The 22414-nt window shown below is 39.1% G+C and overlaps 1 protein-coding gene across 4 annotated transcripts in view; it reads left to right on the top strand.

Moving 5' to 3' along the window:
• Positions 1-22129, top strand: part of CDK14 (cyclin dependent kinase 14) — a 567382-nt gene extending 545253 nt beyond the window's left edge. For all 4 annotated transcript variants that reach the window (XM_082398489.1, XM_082398490.1, XM_082398492.1 and 1 more), the window contains one exon: positions 18727-22129. The gene's annotated coding sequence lies outside the window, so the exon portion shown is untranslated. The remainder of the gene's footprint in view (positions 1-18726) is intronic.
• The last annotated feature ends 285 nt before the right edge of the window (positions 22130-22414 follow it).

Raw genomic sequence — 22414 nt, 5'->3', positions numbered from 1 at the left:
CATTTAAACATAATAATTACTCTTTGCCCTTGTAATAAGATATTCTATTTTGTTTAAAAATATATAGTTAAGTACTCTGGTAAGCCCTTTGCCACAATTAAGACATGCCTCTCTTTTTCATATTGCAGTCAAAACACATGAGAATCAATAAACAACCACTTCAGCATTAGGTTTACATCCATACTTTAGTGAGGGCAAGTATCACAGGGAGTACGTGGAAATCTCTTAGGAAAGATGGTCAGTAACTTCTTCCAAACATATTTCTGAACACGGTAATGTTCTCTTCCCCATTAATCTGGTAATTTTCTTCCTTTCTACTATGAAGTATTACTTTCATTTGTTGAGGATGGTAATAATTTTCAGATCAGGAAGAGTAAGGGAACCAGCATCTATTGAGTAATCCCTGAGTGCTGAGACTTATTTTGTGATTCATTGTAATTTTTTTAAAAAAGAAATTTGATTTCAAGTAGTTAAATAAATATTTTTAGGAATATCGCTTAAACATTCCTCATGTATTTTAACTCATACCCTTTATTACTGATGAACAAACAGTGAGACAAAATGCAAGTGTTGATCAACCCTCAGTGGAATCGAGAGGAAAGAAGTAGTAGAGAGAATCTAGTGTTTATCCCCTCCCACACTAAGCAATTGGAACCACTATCCAGACGAAACAGAGCCCTCAATGGTAGTGGAATATCTATCTGGGGATAGAGTTGTAATCAGTTGTCAGTTTCTTCCCTCGGATTCTGAGTTCACCAGCTAAGAGCTAGATGCTCAAGACCAAGGTGTAGTATGTGTGCAGATAGATAAATAGGTAGCTTAGATATATATAAGATAAACAGATGATAGACAAATAATCATAAGAAACATGCTGCTGTTATGTTTAGAGTAAGATTTTCAAAATCTGTAGTTAAAATTTTAGATAAAAATTACCAAGTCCAAATCTTTTGTCTCAGTGCTCAGTATAAAATATGATGATTGTAAAAAAAAAATAGTCATTGGATGAAGAAGGTAATTCCATTGCCTTATTGTCAACATTATATCATACCTTAAAATCAGATGTGACTGTGGAACAACAGTTTATCAATATGTTGTATAATTGTTGATCAATTTAGAAATAAGAGATTCAAACCTTGTTTCCCTTCTGTAAATAAGAGGATAAAATTAAAGCATTTTAAATTTGAAGGGTTCATCTTTAATTTAGTAATAACCAAATTTTAGTGCCTAAAAGTGTGTACTTATTTGATTTTCTTTCTTCATACATGTGTCTTATGTGTTTGTAGTTAAAGAGGTTGAGCAACATTTGACATTCGTGATTATTTTCTATTTAGATATCATAGCTCTCTTTTTCATCTTTATCATTTCATTTTTCATTATTAATGCATTGAAAAGATATTACCAAAAAAAAAAATCACAAAATAATTCAATTTCAATATAGAATGTGAAGCAGGAAATATATTTTACTTCTTCCTTCCTTTTCTGAACAATTTTCTCTTAAACACAAGGATATTTAGCAAGGCTTTAAACAGTGCTGAAAAAGTTTAGTTTTTCATTGCAGTTGCCAAATATTAACCATCTCACCAACTCACAGTTATGCAGCAGTTATTCATCACATTGTGTGTATGTTAATTATACAAATAATAAGTTATTTATCCAATAATTAAATTTCAATAATAAAACTTTCTTATTGGAAAGTATTCAAATAACACAAAGGAATATCTAGTAAAACTTTAAAATTCCCAACCTGCAGAAAATCTTGATCTCCTTCCAGAGGTAGCTACTATTAATAGCTGGTATATATCATTCCAGATGCTTTTTGATATACATAACATTTCATGCTTATAATTTCAAAGAATACCATTACTTAAATTTTACTCAGATTCAAATTATATGAAATTCAAGTTACCCAACCTGAGAGTGATATTCATATGAGAATTCCAATTTTTGCACCAGGTATCTGGCAACTTTCCTATTGCTAGCAGGAAGAAATACAAGCAAAAATAGAATACTGTAAAGCTTGACAGACGTATCCAGTGCTAGTATTCATTTTTTAATATAAAAGCATGTATTTTCTTGTATGGCTTGTGGTATTTTTCTCTTTACCTTATCAAATTCTGTTCTATTGCTTTTCAGAATTGAGTCTTCTCTCCTGCCCACATCATTTAAGAGTTACTACCATTACAATACAGTAGAAAGAGTATGGAATTTGGAGTAATAAAATCTGGTACAAGTTCCAACTTTGCCACTTACTAGCTGTGAGTCCTTAAGTAAATTATGTGTATTCTCTACCCCTTATTTTCCTCATTGGAATAAGGAATGGCAAACCAACTACCTCACTAGGATTGTTTTGAAGAGTAGAGACTTGTAATCCAAACTAGACATGATAAGCATTGTGTCATTCAGGATGGACTAAGTTTTGCTGTGGCTTAATATAACAAACGTTTATTTCTTGTTGACACTGTATTGTCCATATGAGTCATGAGAGGCTCTGCTCAGGGATGCAGGGTAACAGAGGCTGCATCTCTCTACAGTCTTCCTCAGCCACCTTGGCAGGGGGAAGAGACCTGGCAAGAGGAATACTGGTCCTTAAGGCAACCACATGGATATGTACATCTCATTGGTCCGAGCAGGTGGAATGGCCATGCCTAACTGCCATTCCACCCAGGATCCAGAAGACAGAGAGCTGGAACTTAGTGAAGAGCACTAATGACCACTAATGTTAGCAAACATTAGAGATAATGTAAAGCCTTTCGAGGGAAGGGTGAAAAGTCATTCCTTGTTATTTTCTTTGATCCCAAAGGTATTCAAGAAAGATTTCCAGGGAAGGAAAACAAGTCTGGGGACAAAAATGGGAGCCTTGTGTGGGAGCCAGGCATGGTGAAAAGGAAAATAGGGTGAGGAATTCAACAAGAAAAGAAAGTGAGGGAAGGGACAGCGTCAAAGTGAAGCAAGCTGGGTCTCGTGTGACTAGAGACTGAGCCCCACTCTTCTAGATCTGCAGAGGGTTGCAAACTGCAGCCTAGGTGAACTCTTCCTCAATCCCCTCCATATATCATTAGATGTAGGATGCCTGCCTCACACAGAAGACCTCAAAGCCACTTCACTCCACCTCTGAGCTCAGTTCCTGGTATTGCCTCTGCTGTCTGGTCTCACTGTTGGCGTTGTCTTCTTGTTTCGACCTTTGCACAGCTCCTGGGGCTCTTTATCATGGAAGATTACTACCCAATCCAGGGGTGGCAACACCATGGCCACCAGGCTTCACAAGCCACTGAAACAGTCACAGCAAGGTTTTCTTTCTATCCCCTCAGAACCTTTAAAGAGCATCCTATTTTCTTGGTGCTTTAAAGTAAAGGAAGAAGTCTCCCTTATTGTGTATAAGGAAGGCATGTCAACATAAATGGAAATAGTTTAGATTTCATTATTCCAAGTCCAGTTTTTCCTAAAATTCCTCTACTTTGGCTTAATTGTAGAAGGGTTACAAATCTACAAGAGGGTTCGGATCCCATATCTATATGTTTAGAATTTCTCTGGTCAGAATATTCCTTCAAAAACATCACCGCCAGGCATTGGACGGTGTGGGTGTGTATTTTCATGTGTGTGACTGTGCTGAGGGAAAGGTGCATGAGGGAAGAGGAAATGTGAAGCTTCAAAAAAAGGAAATGGGGAATGGTCTTGTTGCATTTAATCACTGGAAAACCATGGTCAAAAAAAATGTGTATTTTTTCTTTTGAAACCCTTAGTCTCTTTATCTTATGCTCAAAGGAATAAATATTATAAAATTAAGCTGTATAAAAGTAAAATTATGTGGATCAGAGAACTGAAGCAATTCTGTGCAGATTCCCTTGATCACCCAAACCAGCGAGCAGATCCGTGGGAGGAGCAAGGTAGAGGGACGGTTAGGTGTGGTTGCTATGGCAACCATGTGCTGATTGGAATAAGACTGAGGAATTGTGATTCATCCCTGGCTCCACATTTTCCTTTTCTCTTCTTAACTGGCCCCTAAAGATTTGCAGTCCTCGGGGGTCTTGGTGCTACCAAGGCAGGTCACAGAGAGACACCGTGCAGCCAGAGGTAGCTGTCCCCTAGCAATAGCAAGGAAGGCACAAGTTATTCATGTGCCTGGGATAAACAGGGTACAAGTGTAAATAAGGTTTAACCAGAGAGATGCAAGTGAGCAAGAATCATCAGAATGCCAAGCCTCCAGGCCAAGTCCTGGAATGCCACAACTCTGAAATGACAGAACCAAAGTGAGGCCATAGAAGCCAGATCAGCCTGTGAAGTGCAGATATAAAAGACCATGAGTTCATTTTCTGATGTTAAGAAGAAACACTGGTATTGACAAGAGAGACAAAGGTTTGTCCAGAGGGTTGGAGTGGGATGTACTTTTCCAACACATGTTTCTGAGCTTCAGCTTTCTCATCCATAAGATGAAATGCTGCCTTGAAGGTTGCTGCGGGGACCAGAGGCATAATAAATCCTCCTCAGCTGCTCAAATGAGTTGTCTGTGACCCTTTCTGAGGGGGAAAATATGGGTGGCCATGTTAAGAACAATTGCAAAATCTTGGCTGATATTGTTTTTACCTTAATAGGGAAGATAAGGGTTCAGCATCATTGGCAAAGCTGTGAGAAGAGACTCTGAAGATCATCTCGTTAGATCCGTACTTAGGGATCTAAAGAATGCCCACTTGTGCTTCTCCTGTTGGCTGTTGCCGTCATCAAATAGAATGGGCTAGGTTCTACCTCTCTTGATGAAATGTGATGCATGGACTAGGTGACATTTTTATTTTGTTTTTGTTTGGTTGGTTGTATTCTTATCATCTAGGGAGGGTGTAGGAAATCACATAAGCCTCTAACCACTCTTAACAGGAGTGTCCATAGTCTGTGCCCCTTGTTCAAAAGGAATTACCTTCAGGGACTTAACTTTCAGGGAAGGTTATTTCCGCTTCAGTATGCTCTAGAATTGTGGCTAGATGATGGAAATGCTGCTTAATGCTTCAGCATTCTGACTTTCCAATCCTGATGTTCTTGATCTGCAGTCCAGGGGTCTATGAATGGAATTCAGAAGATCTGTGAGCCAACTGAAATTGTATGAAAAAAGCTGCCTGTAGTTATATGTGTAGATGGAGTTTTCTGGAGAGGATTCCTTGGTGTTCATCTGGTTCTCAAATTTGGCAGTGACTCAGTTTAAGAATGATCATAATCTGAGTGCTCTGTGTCTGTTCTCTTGTTGGCAGTTGTATTTATCAGTGTTTTGTCCACTGAGGAGTTGGTGAGAGTAGAAAAAGAGGGAGGACATTAAAGAAATTTTTTTAGTAAGAAAAATCATATTCTCAGATTCTGACTTAAAACTGATCTCTCCATTACATAGCAATGCAACAGTTCCTATGCAATACCATTAAAAACATTAAATAATGTACGCAAAATGTGTACATTTTACTGTAAGTAAAATTTACCTGAACACCATAAATACATATTGGACTCTAATTAACGATATGCATATTTAGGGGTGAAGTATACTGATATCTGCAACTTACTTTGAAAAGCATCAAAATAATAGGATTGATTAATGGATGAATAGAAGCATAGGCAGATGAATAGCTATGTTACAAAGCAAACACATCAAAATGTTAATTGTAGGATCTTTGTAGCAGGTATATGGATGTTCACTGTATAATTCTTTTGTTTTTCTGTATATTTGAAAAGTTTAATAAAATGTTGGAAAAATATATGATCATAACATTTAGAGTGCATACAACTGTATATGACACAGAAGACAGAATAAGGATCGAAAGAAATGAATGGAAGTTGATTTTATAACTTTGATATTTATTGATTCAATTTAGAGGTAATTCTTTAGTACACAGAAGTAAATCTACAAAAGTTCAAATTTCAAGTGCAGAGAATTTATGGTCAAGAGGAATTACTGTGACATATCTGTGTGCTTAGCAAGACAGCCCTCCGAACAGTGACCATGATTGCATATTATCCCCAGATTTGGTAGAGTTTACATAGTTTTATTTGGAGTTTGTTCTAACACAAAGCTCTTCTTGCCTTCAATTATTTTCTAGCCTATTTCTTTGCTTGACTGCACACCATTAATCTTAGTAATTTTCCTCTACCTATCTGCTTCAGATACATCTTATCTGAATCACCCATCTCTAGTATGTAGACAGGCTTAACACACTACACCCCAGCGAGTGAAAGAAAGAGTTGCTATGTTCTTCTTTACATTTTACCAGGCATAGGTCAGTCTCTAAAAAATCAACCTGTTAGAATTTTTCTTAATAAGAGAGTACTAAACGAGATGAGATTTAACTTTACCATGTTAATCCAGGCATGAGTAGTTTTACATCCTGCTTGGACCAACGTGCTTAATAATTGATCATGAGAACCATATAAACTCTGGCACTAAAACTTGGGAGGTTACTAATTAAAAAACAAAAGAGTTTTTCCATTTTAGCATCGCAGGCCCGGCGCATTGTGGGTGACAGACAGCTCATTCGAGCCACTGAATCTAAGAGTTGCAAAAGGAGCAAAACCAAAACAGCTTATTGGAGCTGATGAACTGTTTTGTTTTGTTTTCACACTTGTATACTTCATACAGTACACATTATAGTTAATTATTATTTTTCAAGTAAAACTGTGGTGATTTTTTCCCCCCATGACAATGAAGCAACTAAGTCACTAGATCTGTTTTTGGGGTTTTTTTTTTTTCTTTCTTTCTAATGACCCCAGTGTTCAAAGTCAGATCTTTTGAAAAGGACTTAACAGAGCATCATGAGACGTGATAGGTGCTTAGGGTGCAACTTTAATGCCAACAGACTGGAAAACAAACAGCATAACCCAGACAAGACATAACTTTGTTCTTCAGCATCTGTGTGAAGAGGAAATCAGATCTTTCTGGGATGTGCTCCCGCTCACAGGTGTGGAAGAGAAGATGTCAGTTCCCGACTCACCACATTGTGGGTGGGATTCTGATTTGGGGCAAGGCGACAGGGTATTGCATTGTCTCTCACAATAAGAGCTCGATTCACTTAGCTCCATGCTTTTGTTTCAGTCAGCCACAAGCGGACGTTAAAAAAGCGTGAAGCATCCCTTAATCCCATGAGCCTGGTGTGTGCTGGCTCCTGTCACTGTGTTCTCCAGCTCTGTTGCCAGTGGAGGTGAGAGATGGACCCCAGGCTTGCAACCGCTGTTCTTTGCTCTGCCACCAAACCACTGAGCTGTTGGCACTTTCATTGTTTTATGCCAGGAGGAAACCAATTGTGTTGATGTGAATGTCTTATTCATCGGACATTACAGGCTTCACATTTTTAAGGAGCTGAAACTCCAGGTCCCCAACGTGCAGCCGCAGTGAATCAAGACAAGAGTGCCGTGATGACGTTTTCGAATTTATTGCAGTTGCTCTTTAAAAGATTTGACAGTATTTTAGAATTCTAAACGCCACAATTTGAAAGCCTGTCTGAGGTTGTGTGCTAATCAAAAACAGTAAATCAATGTTTGACTTATAAAGGTCAGCAGAGTAGTAAAACTAAGAGTTAGTGCATATTTTTTTCCTTTTCCTTTTAAATGTGTAGGCAAATATAGAGACTCAAGTGAACAGACAATTTTTCAAGGACCTAAGGCATCTTTCTGGTGCATGAAAATGTCCAAATTCTCCCCACGGGCTACGTTTTGAAAATTGCAGTCCTGGGGAAGAAGCTTAGTTTCTGTGTCATCCTGAGTCCAGGACACTCTAGATATTTCTCACAGGCAGAATAAGACCTTTCCACATTAAGTGCTACAAAATCTGGTGCTTTGTGAGCAGTCACAAGACATTTGAAGAACCTGCTGCATTATCTGATTTGATGTCATCCTGAAAAAAACAACTATTTACCCACAGATTTCACAGAGGCAGCTGAGACTTCATCTGTGTGGAAAGCACACAACTGCCCTTGGTTGGGGATTGCCCTGGCGACTCCCCTGCTTAAAAGCCTCTAAGACCTCCTCACTACATACAGAATAAAGCCCCAAACCCTAAGCAGGGCACGTAAGGCCCTCCACTCCACCAGCCTCCCCTACCCTGTCAGCTTCCCCTGCACTTTGTTTCCTGACATCCAAATATGTGCCTGCCCCATTGGCCACTCACTGCTTTCCAGAGCCCTAGGCTATTCGAGAATGCCCTCCTTCCTCCTTTCTACACATTAAACTTTTATTTATCTTTCAAAGCCCAGTTCTTCCTCACTGCATTGGTACCTCTAGGATAACACTTCCATTCTCCATTTTGACTTAGAGGTTGCTGTTGTCCTGTTGTCCCCTTCCAAACTCTTGAGGCTCCTGAGGACGGCAGTGGTGTGCTGATAAATATTTAGCAGCCATCTCTCCAGAAAGAGCAGGAAAGCCCTGATTGGTCAATTGTCTGTATCCCATGGTGTAAATACACCTCCTTCCATTGCCAATTTCAAGGGTGGCTGTGTTTAATAACAGCTGGCAAAATTCCTGAAAATTTTAGCATCGGGCTCTCACAAGCCAGTTCAAGCCAGCTTCAGAACACCACTGGGACCTTGCTTTAACAGTCCTTGGAATAGTCTCCTCTTACCCCCTAAACGCTGTGCTTTCCTTAAAAAAGAGATGTTCAGTGTTTCCTGAATTGAAATAGGCAAGCCAGCTGATAGTGTGGCTCTGCCACAGCTCATTGAGTGGGGTGTCATTTGCCACAGAGATTCGGGGGATATTTGCACCTCTTGTCATTTGAGAGTGGTGGCCTTAGCCATCCCCCCCATGCCACGGTGCACAGGCATGTGTGAATTTAAACAGATGGATTTATTGGAAGTGCAACTGAGAACTGCGGTGAGGAGCAAGTTGATGGTCTTGAATCCAGCAACCTCATTAGAACAGAATGTGATCCACCATGGCGTCAATAAAACACTTAACAGAGGAAAGCCTAAGACACAGATTTGGGAAGATAAGTGACAAATTCTTTGAGGGAGGAGAGAATGCTATAGGCTCAGATCTCAACATCTTTTCAACAAATCTTTTGTCATTTTATTTATTTTTTTAATTAATTTATTTATTTATTTTTGGCTGCATTGGGTCTTCGTTGCTGCGCGCAGGCTTTCTCTAGTTGGGGTGAGCGGGGGCTACTCTTCGTTGTGGTGTGCGGGCTTCTCATTGTGGTGGCTTCTCTTGTTGCGGAGCACGGGCTCTAGGTGCGCGGGCTTCAGTAGTTGTGGCACATGGGCTCAGTAGTTGTGGCTCGCAGGCTGTAGAGCGCAGGCTCAGTAGCTGTTGCGCATGGGCTTAGTTGCTCCGCGGCATGTGGGATCTTCCCAGCCCAGGGCTCGAACCCGTGTTCCCTGCACTGGCAGGCAGATTCTTAACCACTGCACCACCAGGGAAGCCCTCTTTTGCCGTTCTTGATGTGAGCCTTTGTCTGACTTTTGTGACTCACAATTTGAGATTGGAACGTCAGCATATTTTAGTTCATGTAGTAAAGTGCCAAGCTGGCTAGCTCTGTTTTTATAATCAACTTGGAAATAACAGCGTATCAACCCTGTTGTTCCTGTAAGGGTGACCAACTCCTTCTGGTTTACCCAAGTTTTAAAATGGAAAGTCCCACACCCTGGAAACCCCCTCAGTCAAACTGGGACAGTTGGCCACCCCAGTTCCTGTAAAGGTGTGGTTCCTGTAGTGAATGCTATGGGTACTTACACTTGGAATATACCTCGCACGGCTGCTATGCCAGGAGACATTGAACCAGTGACTGAAAGGATCAGAACTTCTTTAAAAGCCCAGTTTATAAAATCTGTTCTCCTCTTAAGGTTATGGTCCTATCTTTCAGGCACATTCTTTATTTTTTTATTTTATTTTATTTTTTTTGGCCACACCTCTCAGCATGCGGGATCTTAGTTCCCTGACCAGGGATCGAACCCGCATCCTCTGCAGTGGAAGAGCAGATTCTTAACCACTGGACCTCCAGGGAAGTCCCCCAGGCACATTCTTTAAATGAGAGGGTAAATGAAAATGTACTTTGGATAGGAGAAAATGCTACATGTGCACAAAAGGTTGCTATTTATTTCTCATAATGCTACACGTGTTCCATAACTATCCCATATTTTCCTACTCATCTTGGGTATGAGAGAAATACAGCAACTTGCTATGATGGGATAACCAGTATCAAAATACTTTAAAATAGCCTATTAGGATTTTGTGGGGAGTACATATCAGATAACTTTACATGTAGATAGAGTCTTAACCTCCATGGATCAGCCCTCAAGTGATTTGTTGTTCATTGGCACTGTTCATATTGTGAAGCTGCTACACGAGAAAGAGTTGGTGGGGAGCTTAGCTGGGTGTCCAGTGTCTGAATCCCTCAGCATGACCTTATTGGACCTTCCTCGCTGTCAGCAGACATTTCCTGGTGGAAATGATGTGCTATGGTAGTGTCCACAATGTGTCACTTTGTGACAGTGTCAAATTGTGCCCCATAAGAATCGATGTTTCTGCTATAATATGACATATGTGTTCCTACGTGTGTTTAGCAAACTACCACAGTAAAAACTGTACAGTTTATGGGAAGAAATAGAGTAAGGGGCAGACCACTGAAATTGTATTCAACATAGTATTTTAGTATGTTTGAGCTGCTCTAACAGAATACCATAGATGGGGTGACTTATAAACAATAGAAATTTATTTCTCACAGTTCTTGAGGGTTGGAAGTCCAAGATCAAGGCACCAGCAGATCTAGTGTCTGGTGAGGACCCTCTTCCTCTTCTTGCTATGTCCTCAACATGAAGGAAGGAGCAAGAGAGCTCTCTGGGGTCTCTTATATAAGGGCACTAATCCCATTCACGTGGGCTCCACCCTTATGAACTAATCTTCTCCCAAAGGTTCCACCTCAGAATACCATCACATTAGGTTTAGGTTTCAACATATGAATTTGAGGGGGGACACAAACATTCAGTCTATAGCACATGGCACCCACAAGAGCAGTAAAAACACTACTAAAAATACTAGCACAGTTTACAGGTGAAAGAAGTTTGGTGGAAGGGTTGAGGCTACCGAATTTTGGCTGAAACAGCAAAATGTGCAGAGATCTAGGAGAACTGTACAATAAACAATTCCAAGACAGAGCATCATGTGGCCGAACTAAGCCAAGATGAAATATGTGAGGTAAGTGGGCAGCATGTACAGTACTGCAGACCCCTTCAGCTTGCACACGACTGTGTTTATGTCTCATGCACATGGCTGCTGTGACTTAGTGGCTCAAAACTAACATTAACACGAATTTTCTCACGTGAACCAACATGACTTCTGGTTTATGCTGACACTGTTCTCTGTTTACCAATCATATGTGATCTAGTTTTCACTACAGAAAGTTATCTTAGCTTTGCAAATTTCTGCTGAATCTTAGCTTTGCAAATTTCTGTCTCATGGTTCATGAGACAGATTAAAGTTGTAGATGATCATATATATTGAATTCAAAACCCTTAGCATGAAATTTTCTTGTGCTTCAACACTTTGGACAGTAATAACTAGACAACTTTTAATTTGAAAGAAAAAAATCCACCCAAAATGAAGTCACATCTGCTCTCAGATCTTTTAATTAAAGTCAGACATGAACCCTCGTGTCTCTCTGACTGCTAAATACTTAGAAGTGGTTTTATGAGATTTGTGTGTGTGTGTTTTAAGTTGTAAAAAATGCACACACTGCTGAGTTACATGACTTTGGTTTATTTAAATATAGTTTAGTAGGACTGTAATATATAAGGAAGGTGAAAGGGCAGAATTCTATTTAATTAACTTATACCCACTTGGGAACCAGTCAATTATAAAGGTATGCTGAGCAAATAAAGCTTCACATATGAAATCCTTGAAAAGAATAAGCCACTTTGGTGAAGGCTTTCCTATTCTTAACTTTGTCATTAAAATTCTTTCTATTAGCTATTTCAAACCTTAGATTATATGTATGTATGCTTATGTGTGTATATGATTATATGTATGATTTTTATATATTAGGTATGATATATAAATGATTATATGTGCGATTGAATATATATATATATACATATGATTTTTTAAAAGATTAAGATATGTCTTGGTAGCTCTTAGAAGACCTAGATCAGTACTTTCCCTGCACACTTTTGGCCTTTATTGAGATAGGACATACTCCCAGGATTGCCATCCTTTAATCTACATGTGGATTAAAATACGACCAGTGTTTTATATTTACATAAATCTGATTTAATAAACAGTCACACCATTAAAATAGAGGATTCTTTTCAATCACAGCTAATTACACATCATATAATGCCTGGTCTTCAACGAGGATTTCAATAAATGTTCGTTGATAACGATGATTATTAAAATGATATGTTAAGTCGGTCTCCTTGTATAAGAAATGCTTCGTTTTGAAATGTTAGACTTAAAGCTTTGCCTAAAAATTTTTAATTATAATCACCACTTTGGCAAGAAGCTTAAAATGTGCAGAGTCGCTGCAATTAGTGCATTGTGCACCCATATGGATGTTACCAAACAGCTTTCAATTTAAAGGATTTGGGCTATTTGAGTGATGGACCTTCTGTTAAGCTTAAAACAAAGCCCGACTATTTCTGCATTCATTTTAATTAATATTCTCTTGCTGGTCTCAAAGACGTATTCTCTTCTGGTGGGGAGAAGCATGATTATCATAAATCAGAAATAAGTTACAGAAGTAGGTTTAACTAATTTTCTACTTCGTTCTGTTTCATCCCATTTCTCCCCACCCCACAAGGAGCTTCAATGCAATGTCAGAACAACTGGAAAACACTGCTTTCAGATGTTCTCAAAGAAAACCTATATTTCTAGCCAAATCATAACAATTAAACTCACAAAAAAATGAAGAAATAAAGCTGTCCCCAGATTTTTGAAAATCATTATGAAGTTTAAAACGTATCGTTTTGAGTCCAACATTCATGTCAAATCTACAGTATAAAATTTGATTATATATGTTGTATATATACAAATGAGTATATGTGTCATATATGTATATATTTGTATATATACATGATATTTTTACTTCAGAGAGGTTTGTAGTTGCCTAGGTGCTTGGGGTTTAGCAATCTTATTTGTGGACTTAATTTTCTACAGTAGCAAATTCTGCTTGAAGATTAATTAGGTACAAAAGATTAGTATTTTAAGCAAAATCAAACTCAAACTCACACAGCCTGGTAGTTTTTTTTTTCCTAGATATTTTTTATGTGAAGTCTTATTAATATGATACTTGGGAAAAAGAAGCTTTCTGGACTTTGTCTTTCACCAAATCAGAATAAATTCTGTAAACGGTTAGGTGTGTTAGTTAAGGCCCTGATTTTTTAACTATTTTCAAACATCTCCCCTGCAACCACTCTCTATACACCTTCAGAAAGACAATCACTCCAGTGGCCACTGGAATGGAATCCTCTGAGTACCTGAATGCCCAATTTAGGACAACTATGAATGCTGATTTCAAAAGTAGACAGCTAAAATGATCCCCCCAAATCTTCACCGAATGCTTAAGAATAAGAGAAATATGAAAATTACAAAGCAGAATTGTAATTTATCAGAACACATGGGTAAAAATAATTCATCCAATATGTGAGTGGAAAGGCATAAAATCATTAAGTCCACTCTAGAACACACCATAGCAGGTCCTGTTTTTTTTTTTTCTTTTCCAGCATTAAGGAAATTCATTCCCCCTAGCCACTAGATTTGGCACAGAGATACTCTAGTTTTCCCATATTGTCTGGATTTTTCATTTTTATTTCCTTTTTTTAAAGCATGTGATTAATTATACACCTGTCTTTAAATTCCTCCTTATATACCGGTCTTTTGGATTCTACATTTGAAAAGAAGGAAATGTGGAGTTAATTTTATTCTAGTTTAGAAACAGATAAAAGCTAAAGGTGGTCAAATAATATACATTGTTTTTCTTGAAGAGAGGTTAACTATTTTATAATTCTATACTGTCTTTGCTACTGGGAGGTAGCTTTATTTCCATCAAATTGCTTCCCTTTCTGTTAGGCATCTTTACACAGAAGTCCCCCAAACAGAAATGAGCAGATTATCCAACACTACCCTATGTGTAGCTTCACATACATCCTGGTGAATATACTGTTCACAATTAAGGCAATGAAAGAAAACCTACAGTTGTTTTAATTTGGAAGCAAAATAATCACTTCTCTCCAGTGAGGCTTAGAGAGAGAAAAAAAAGGGGGCGGCCAGAGTCTTCCTGTAGAAAAAAGAATATTTTGTGGAGGGGCAGTGCAGCAGGGTTAAAAAAATAAAAAGTAAAACAAACACAAAACCTGAGAGTGGGTAAGTAGGCCAGCAAAAGAGAGACCATCTGATCACATGGAAGCACCCTGAGCTGGGGTACTGGGCTGTGTTGTCCCACTGGCATGTAAACTGCGTGTGTGTGTATGTGTAAGGGTGTGTGTGTGTGTGTGTGTGTGTGTGTGTGTACACATAGAGATTTAACAGGGAGCACAGAGGGAATTAGAAAGAGCCTGGCCCGTTTTTAATTTGGGTCTGTTTGCTTGCATTTAGCACTTAAGGGCTTCTACATTCAGTTTGCTCAAAAGAATGATGAAGCACTCCTTGCTTATGCCTCAAATCAGAAATGCATGAAGTGCAGCTGCAGAGATAATACATTTTCCCCAAAGGCTTTGGCTGAGCAAATTAGGTGTCAATGGGGTGCCTGCGCAGGCAGTACTCTCTCTAATTAGTCTCTTGAGCCTAGTTGGTGGCGGGTATGAGATGATCTAATCAATTGGTCTGTGTCTGATGGTTCGTGTAAAAATCCTACCAGGCAGACTCTCTCCCACAGGTCACCCACCTGCACAGCGGGGCTGCTCATTTTCATTTTTCATCTCCTCCATCACATGATGCTGACAGTTGGTTTTAAGAAAATTGAATCCAAAAAATATCTAGTTCATAGGGCACATGGGTCAGAACAAAGTTGCATTATGGGTACCAGCAATCCAATTAATTAATATTTATAGCTGAGAAGCTCTATGTAGATATTTCTGAATAAGGATTTTATCAATAAAATCCTATTTCTTCTTTAAAACATTCATTTCTAGAGAAAGAACATTGTAAAAACAGAAAGCAAGATATAAATGGCATCCGTTAATCTTATGGTTTATATACCTAGGGGTTGATGTGCACATAGATTATAATTTATATTCAGTTTCATTTGTATTGTGTGTGTGGTGCATTTTAATAATCAATTAAATGGAAGGAAGGATTTTGCTATTATACTTTGCTTCCCTATGAATGTTGTGTGCCCTCTCCTTCCACCTATATCCCCACCTGTCAAATGCATGATTACATTTAGATTTTAAAGAATTTTTCTAGCAGTAAACTCACCTACCTCCTATGCAGTCCTTGAAAACTGAAACAGATGCTGATGCCACCCAAGGAGGAAGAAATGACATCCCATGCTGCCGGTGAACAATATTAGGCAGGGTAGTGGGCACAGTTTGGGCTCAACTGCTCACAGAGATGGCAAAGGGTCTAGCTCTCATTGGCACCTCCCTTCTTTTCGTATTATTGGCTCCTTTCATTAAATGTCTGAGCCTAAACCTAAGTAATAGACATCTCATAATCACTCTGTTCACCACTTATTATCCAATTACTATTATTTTGTATTATCCTTTATTATCCAACTCTGCTTATGCCCTGGGTTAGGTACATATGATTCTCCTGGAGGTTACACCCAAAGAATCAGAGCAAAGGCAAGAACAAACACCAGGAATGACTAAAAGAAAGTCTTAAATCAACCCAATAGGAAAGTAACATGCTATGGACAATGGTGCGCACATATGGTTACATAAAATCAGATATACTGAAAATCAAATCATTTTTTTCAAATAGAATGTCGAGTTAAAAAAAAAATGTTTGACCTACAGGAAGGCGTTAATCCTACCCACCTTTCTCAGCCTGTAGTGTATCTGTGGCTGGCCACCTCTGTTCCCAGCACTGTGCTATTTCAGCAAGAGCACAGGTACAGCATTTGCCCTTGGTCACCATGCCAGGAGGGAATAACATCTGAGAACATATTCCACTCCCAAGTTCTCAGATTCTACCTTTCCCCTTCCTGTTCATTCCACAACTGTCTACTGACTACCTGAGCTAGGTCTGGGCTATGCTCTAGGGACACAATGGTCAACAAAACGAAGCTTAATCGAGAATATAATGATGCCACCTGCCACCCTACATGCTCCCTCACAGCAAATGCCCTCAGACCACAGGGACTACGTGAAGTCTGTAGTTCAGAAGGTCAGCTTGGGTGCCAGGTCTGCATCCTGCTGATTAAAGTGGTGGAGTGGAGGAGAGCCAGGCAATGACTACTACTTCATTCGGGTGTGGCTGTAGGAACTCCATGTCTAGGCAAGCAGATGTCAGGACAAACCCTGACTCCTGTTTGGCCAGGGTGGGCAGGCTTCCTGGAGGAGCTGGCATCTCTTAGAAGAAAACAATAGGGGAAAATCTTCATAACTTTAGATTTGGCAAAGGATTTTTAGATATGACACAAAAACCACAAGCAACAAAAGAAAAACATGGATAAATTGGACGTCATCAAAATTAAAATGTTTGTGCATCAAAGGACACTATCAATACGGTGAAAAGGCAGCCCACAGAATGGGAGTAAATATTTGCAAATCAAGGGATTAATATCCAAAATATATATTTTTTAAAAACTCCTACAACTCAACAACAGACAAACAATCCAATTTAAAAATGGGCAAAGGACTTGGATAGATATTTCTTCAAATAAAATATACAAATGGCTAACAAGCTCAAACATCACTAATTATTAGGGGAATGTGAATCAAAACCACAGTGAGATACCAGTTCATACCCACTAGGCTATCTACAATCAAGAAAAAACAAAAACAAAAAACCAGAAAATAACAAACGTTTGCAAGGATGTAGAGAAATTAGAATATTTGTATATTGCTGGGGGGATTATAAAATGGTGCAGCCACTGTGGAAAATGGTTTGCCAGTTCCTCAGAAAGTTAAACAGAATCACCATATGACCCAGCAATTCCACTACCAAGTGTTACCCAAAAGAATTGAAAACAGGTACTCAGACAAATATTTGTATATTAATGTTCATAGCAGCACTATTCACAATAGCCAAAAGGTGAAAATAACCCAAATATACATCAACTCATGAATGGATAAACAAAATGTGGTATATTCATACAATGGAATATTATTCAGCGAGAAAAAAGAATGAAGTACTGGTGCAAGCTACAACATGGGTGAACTTTAGGAACATTATGTTAAGTGAAAGAAGCCAGACACAGCATATTGTATGACTCCATTTATATGAAATATCCAGAATAGGTAAATACACAGAGACAGAAAGCAGATTCACTGTTGCCAAGGAGCCTGGAGCAAGAGAAGAATGAGAATGAAGGATATAAGATATGTAAATAAAGGATATAAGGTCTCCTTTGGGGATGATAGAAATGTTTTGGAATTAGATAAAAGTGATGGTTGCACAACATTGTGAACGCACTAAATGCCAGTTAATTATATGCTTTAAAATGGTTAATTTTGTGGTATATGAATTTCACCTCAATTTTTTAAAAAAGGGTGGAAGGTTAACCTTCCAAAAATCATCATAGTAAGTGGGGGAAATGAGTAGAGGGTGGAGAGGATGCTGTTTTAATGGTTCTTAACTGTAAGATTGGAACTTGTTGCTCCCTTGGTCAAGGTAGTGCCATTCAGGGGTGATGTGCTTGGTTCCCTAGCCTGCAAGGGCAGCAGTAGGGCAACTGCACTGCAAAGTCTCGACGAAAGGCCACTGTTCCCTGTCTGCCAGGGAAGATGCCTGTGTGGCAGTGTGGAAGGGGACAAGCAGGCCTGACCAGGCCTCAGTGACCTCAAGCTTCTAAACTGAGATAATGAGTTGGTTCTGGGATTCAGTGGAGCTGACGGATCGAATCTCTGGGCTGTGCGACTTGACCCTGGCAGTGTTTCTTTTCACCCTTCCTGGCAAGACAGTCTTTTCCCATCCTAGAAACTCAATGAAAATGCTTAAGGGACAAAAAAGAAACGGAGAGAGAAGCAGAGTGAACATTCCGTCTTTCTTCTTGAACCGTTCACATGGAAGTAGTTACCGAGTTTAAGCAGGCATCATTGGAAATGCACAGTTGTATGCAGGATGTTGGGAAGAGGTTGGCAGTTCAGGTCACGCGGGCCAATTTTCGTTCTGCTGAAACTAGGTCTGATAATCAGCACTGTGGAATTATATACAGCTGTTTTTTTAAAAACATGTATGTGATCTGTTCTTCTATTTCATGTTCATAAAAATGAACACGATACATCCTTTTAATGGTCTGTATGATGCTACAGGCACTTAATTAAGACCAGTATTAGTGCTAATGATTTGGGGAAGGAAATTTGCTGAATTTCTTTTTCTCTAAATAATCCAAGAGGAGGTTAGACCATTTAAATTCATGGAGTTAAATTATTTTAACAGAAGAAAACGCAATCAGAGCATTTGTTTATCGTATTATAAGGACTGTTTTGGTTAAGGAGACCGCTCTGCTTCCAGTATGTGTGCTCGAGGCCGCTGTGGAAAGAATGGATAGGCTCACTTTGGCCTGACCGATTCTGATGTCTCATGTAATTTAGGAAAAATGAATGATGTAAGATTTTTTTGGTTGTTTTGTTTTTAACATATAACAATTTTCTCTTTTCCTCCTTCCAGGATTAAGTTGTCATCATTCTGGGAAGGAAAAAAAAACATTAATGAAGTGGCCAATAATACGAAGGGAATCATGGATCAGTTTCCTTTCACTCCCTGTGGTGGATTTCACTTACAAGAAAATTGAAGCTGGCAAGACCTGTTTTCTCTGCAATTTATTTAAAACCTTGCACGCATTTGGATACCTTGTGAGTTCCAAGAACTATGTGAAGATTAAGTTTTGCTTACTGATACATGGCATGTATTCTTTTCAGTCTTTTGTGTTTGATTTTTTTTGATTTCCCTCTGCACCGCGGCGTCTCTGTAAAGGTTTTTATGCTTTCACCAGCCATGTCTTAAATACATTAAGACAACACACTCGGTGTTCACACTTCTTCAGTAATGTCTGTACTTGAAAGCCACATAGTGGCATAAAACAATGTGTGTTTTCTTTGAGAGCAGTGCACATTTTGCAACCACCAGGAAGGAAAACTATAGCTAAAAAAACCCCCATGTTCTCTGACTGACTTGACACCTTGGTCCCTGGCCATGGGACCCCACTTGTCTCTTACCTTTTGAGGACATAGGCAAATGTGTTTGTTTGTTTTTTTTCTTGGAAATAACTGCACACTTATATAGGATATCGGAATCTGCTTAGCATTTTCAAGCCACATAGCATGACTGTTCTCCGAGCAGGTTGGAAGTGAAGAAACAAATATGAAGCATTAAGAACAAAGACAGGGATAAATCGCTTCCTTTTGAACCTCTAGAAATTGAGGTAGCTTTTTACATGCTTTCTGGGTCTTGTCAACATCTTATTTTTTCCATCCACTTTGTTACGCTTTGTGAGTATTTTCTAAATGGTGAAAAGAGTGAGGAACAGAATGTTTAAAGCACGGGTGCAAAAGAATTCTATCTGCTAGATGAGCCCTGAATGCTGTCTTTACTAGTCAACATTTAAAAAGCAAATTACAAAGCTATCCAGAGTTTGAAATTTGCTCATTTACACCAAAACACCTTTGAACTACATTTTTCTAAACATTCCAGGCTAATTGGAAGGCATCATTGGGTACCCTAACTTTAAGCAGTCTCCAGGAATAACTGTTCGGATGCAGGTTTTAGAAGCAAGGCAGGAGTCTTGCTTTAAAGATGGAAAAGGGAAAAAGGAAAGGCCTGGCTTCCCTTGTTTAAGAAGCTGAGAGACCTTGGAGGATGAAGGCGAGTATGTGACATGGAGGGGAAGGTGGATTGGGCACACGCGTGCTTTGATCCAGAGGGAGAGCTGCCTGGCGCAGGTCTGTTCCCGGTGGGGCAGCCTCACTGCAGACCCCAAATAACACTGGGGCAGCTAGGAAACTTCATCTCGAGCATGAAACCTAGCTCCTGAGGACACCGGTTCTTATGGAAATACCTTCATGTACATTGTTTTACATTTCCTAGTAGACAGGAGGAGAGACTGAGAACTTGAAACGTGTCGCACTTTTTAGGATCAAGAGTAGGAATTATGAGCCAGTTTGACAAAAACTTTCCCTGAGAGTCAGGTGAAGGAAAAGCTTTTCTATAGTCACCCAGTATACCTAGGAAATTGGACCCAGGATTTCTAAACATTAAAACAGTACTTGCCCTGGAGTGGGGTGTGAGTATAGATGTCAGGTCACAATCCATCTTGTCCAGAGTAGTATTCATTGTAAGCTTCTAAGTGCTAAGCGAGGAATTATTTACTGATTGATTTTAAAGAGAGGAAAAGTTATCCAAGGCCAGAATGCTTACTGTTTGCTACCTAGAAATACTTCCCATTCTTCTTTCATACATTCCAACTCTTTGGCAGTCCTTAGAGGTATTTTGATTTAACGTGTATTTACATTAGGACTTCTTAAAGTAAATGTGGAGAGAAAACTTTACGTGCAATCAAAAAACGGCCTTTCCTGTGATTTATTTTGAATTATTCATTTGGGGGAGAGGCATAACTTTTGTACTTAATGAAGTTTAAACCAAGGGCTGATGATGATTCAGTCTTGCTATGTAATAAGCTTTCTAACTTGAAATTTTGAGAATATTTAATGTTTAAAGATTTCAATTAGAAATGTTAGAGTTATTCAGAGATATATATGCCCCTGTCATTGGCAGCTTCTCTTGGGAAATGAAACGTAATACTTCTCAGTGGGGTGGGGGGGTATAAATCTGTTTTATTACAGAGACATATGTCTCAGAAGGGTCTCATTTAGGAGGTTTTCGGTTCCCCATGCTTGCCATTGGTGTAGGACATCAAAGTTTACTTTGTCTCTCTCTTTCCTCTCCCATTTGCAAACACCTTCTCCTTGTTTTTTCCCTCCTCTCGCTGAGGACAGCCATGAAAATCACTACAGACTGTGTTCATGAGCAGATTTACTATTCTATTGAGAAAGCACTGGAATGTTTTGTGAGATTATTTTTATATGAAGGAGTAGCTTGGATTCAAACAGCTGGAATAGTTAGAACATGTTAGCATGGTAGCTGTATCCGTGTGACGTCACTGCAACACAGTATTTTGAAAGGCAACTTGGGACTTCATGTCCATTTTCTTAAAGGAAGAGTTTGGTTGACTTAAAAATACAAGATACATAGGACATGAAAAAAAATGTTTGCAGTGCTCAGAAAAAAACCGGGGGCATAAGGCGGGTGTGGCTGTCCGTCCCCTGACACAAGGATGAGAGGCTATTTCTACCTCCCAAGGGTGACGAGAAGAGTTTCCAGAGGAGCCTCCAGGCTTGTGGAGAAAGCACGGTCTCTTGGTATCCTTTCCTCAGTGTGTACATGATAGCCAGTGTAATCAATACCCTAGGTAATGTGTCTATACAAGATAATCATCTGTGAATATTACTGGTTTTGTAATCTTTGTTATATAAGAGGAAGTTTAGGCTGTACATACTGGGGTAGATTATTGCCTGCCCCATACATAGGAATATGCTGCATAATTGCATATAACTTCCATCTCCCTTACCAGCTTGTAGGCAGAGGAAACCGTATAAGTTACTGCCTTGCAATTTTCTCATACACCAAAAACCAAACCAAACAAAATTCAAGTAAAATAAGCAATCTCCTATTCTCATTCCCTTCCTACAGCAGCATATTTTAGAGGCACATACAAAATCTACATTCTTTCTAGTTGGGAGTGGATTTTTAAAATTTTTCTTTTAGCTTTTTTTTGTATGATACACTGAGATGTGTACTTTCTAACAGGGGGTTGGTACCTAAGAAATGAGCTAGCATCATTCAGAAAATTATTATACTTCAAAATGACACATAGTAAGGAGAATGGAATAATACATGTTGCATATTTGTTACCAATTGTAATTTGTCTGTATTATGAAAGACGTAATGGTTTGTCAGCTGTCACTGTTGTTTTCTTGTAACATGATATGGAATAAAGTATAGCACAATCTCTGTACATCTTGGTGGGTACCAAATAACACCATATACTCCATCAAAGAAACATTGTCTTAAAAACTCTTAGACACACCCATTCTTAAAGAATGCAAACAAGGGCTTCCCTGGTGGCAGAGTGGTTAAGAATCCGCCTGCCAATGCAGGGGACATGGGTTTGAGCCCTGGTCCAGGAAGATCCCACATGCCGTGGAGCACCTAAGCCCGTGCGCCACAACTACTGAGCCTGTGCGCTAAAGCCTGTGAGCTACAACTACTGAGCCTGTGTGCCACAACTACTGAAGCTCAC

Source organism: Balaenoptera borealis, assembly GCF_965194805.1.
Source record: "Balaenoptera borealis genome assembly, chromosome: 7".
Lineage (NCBI taxonomy): Eukaryota > Metazoa > Chordata > Mammalia > Artiodactyla > Balaenopteridae > Balaenoptera > Balaenoptera borealis.
Note: the sequence above shows the minus strand (reverse complement) of the source record. Positions and strands in the feature narration are given on the sequence as shown.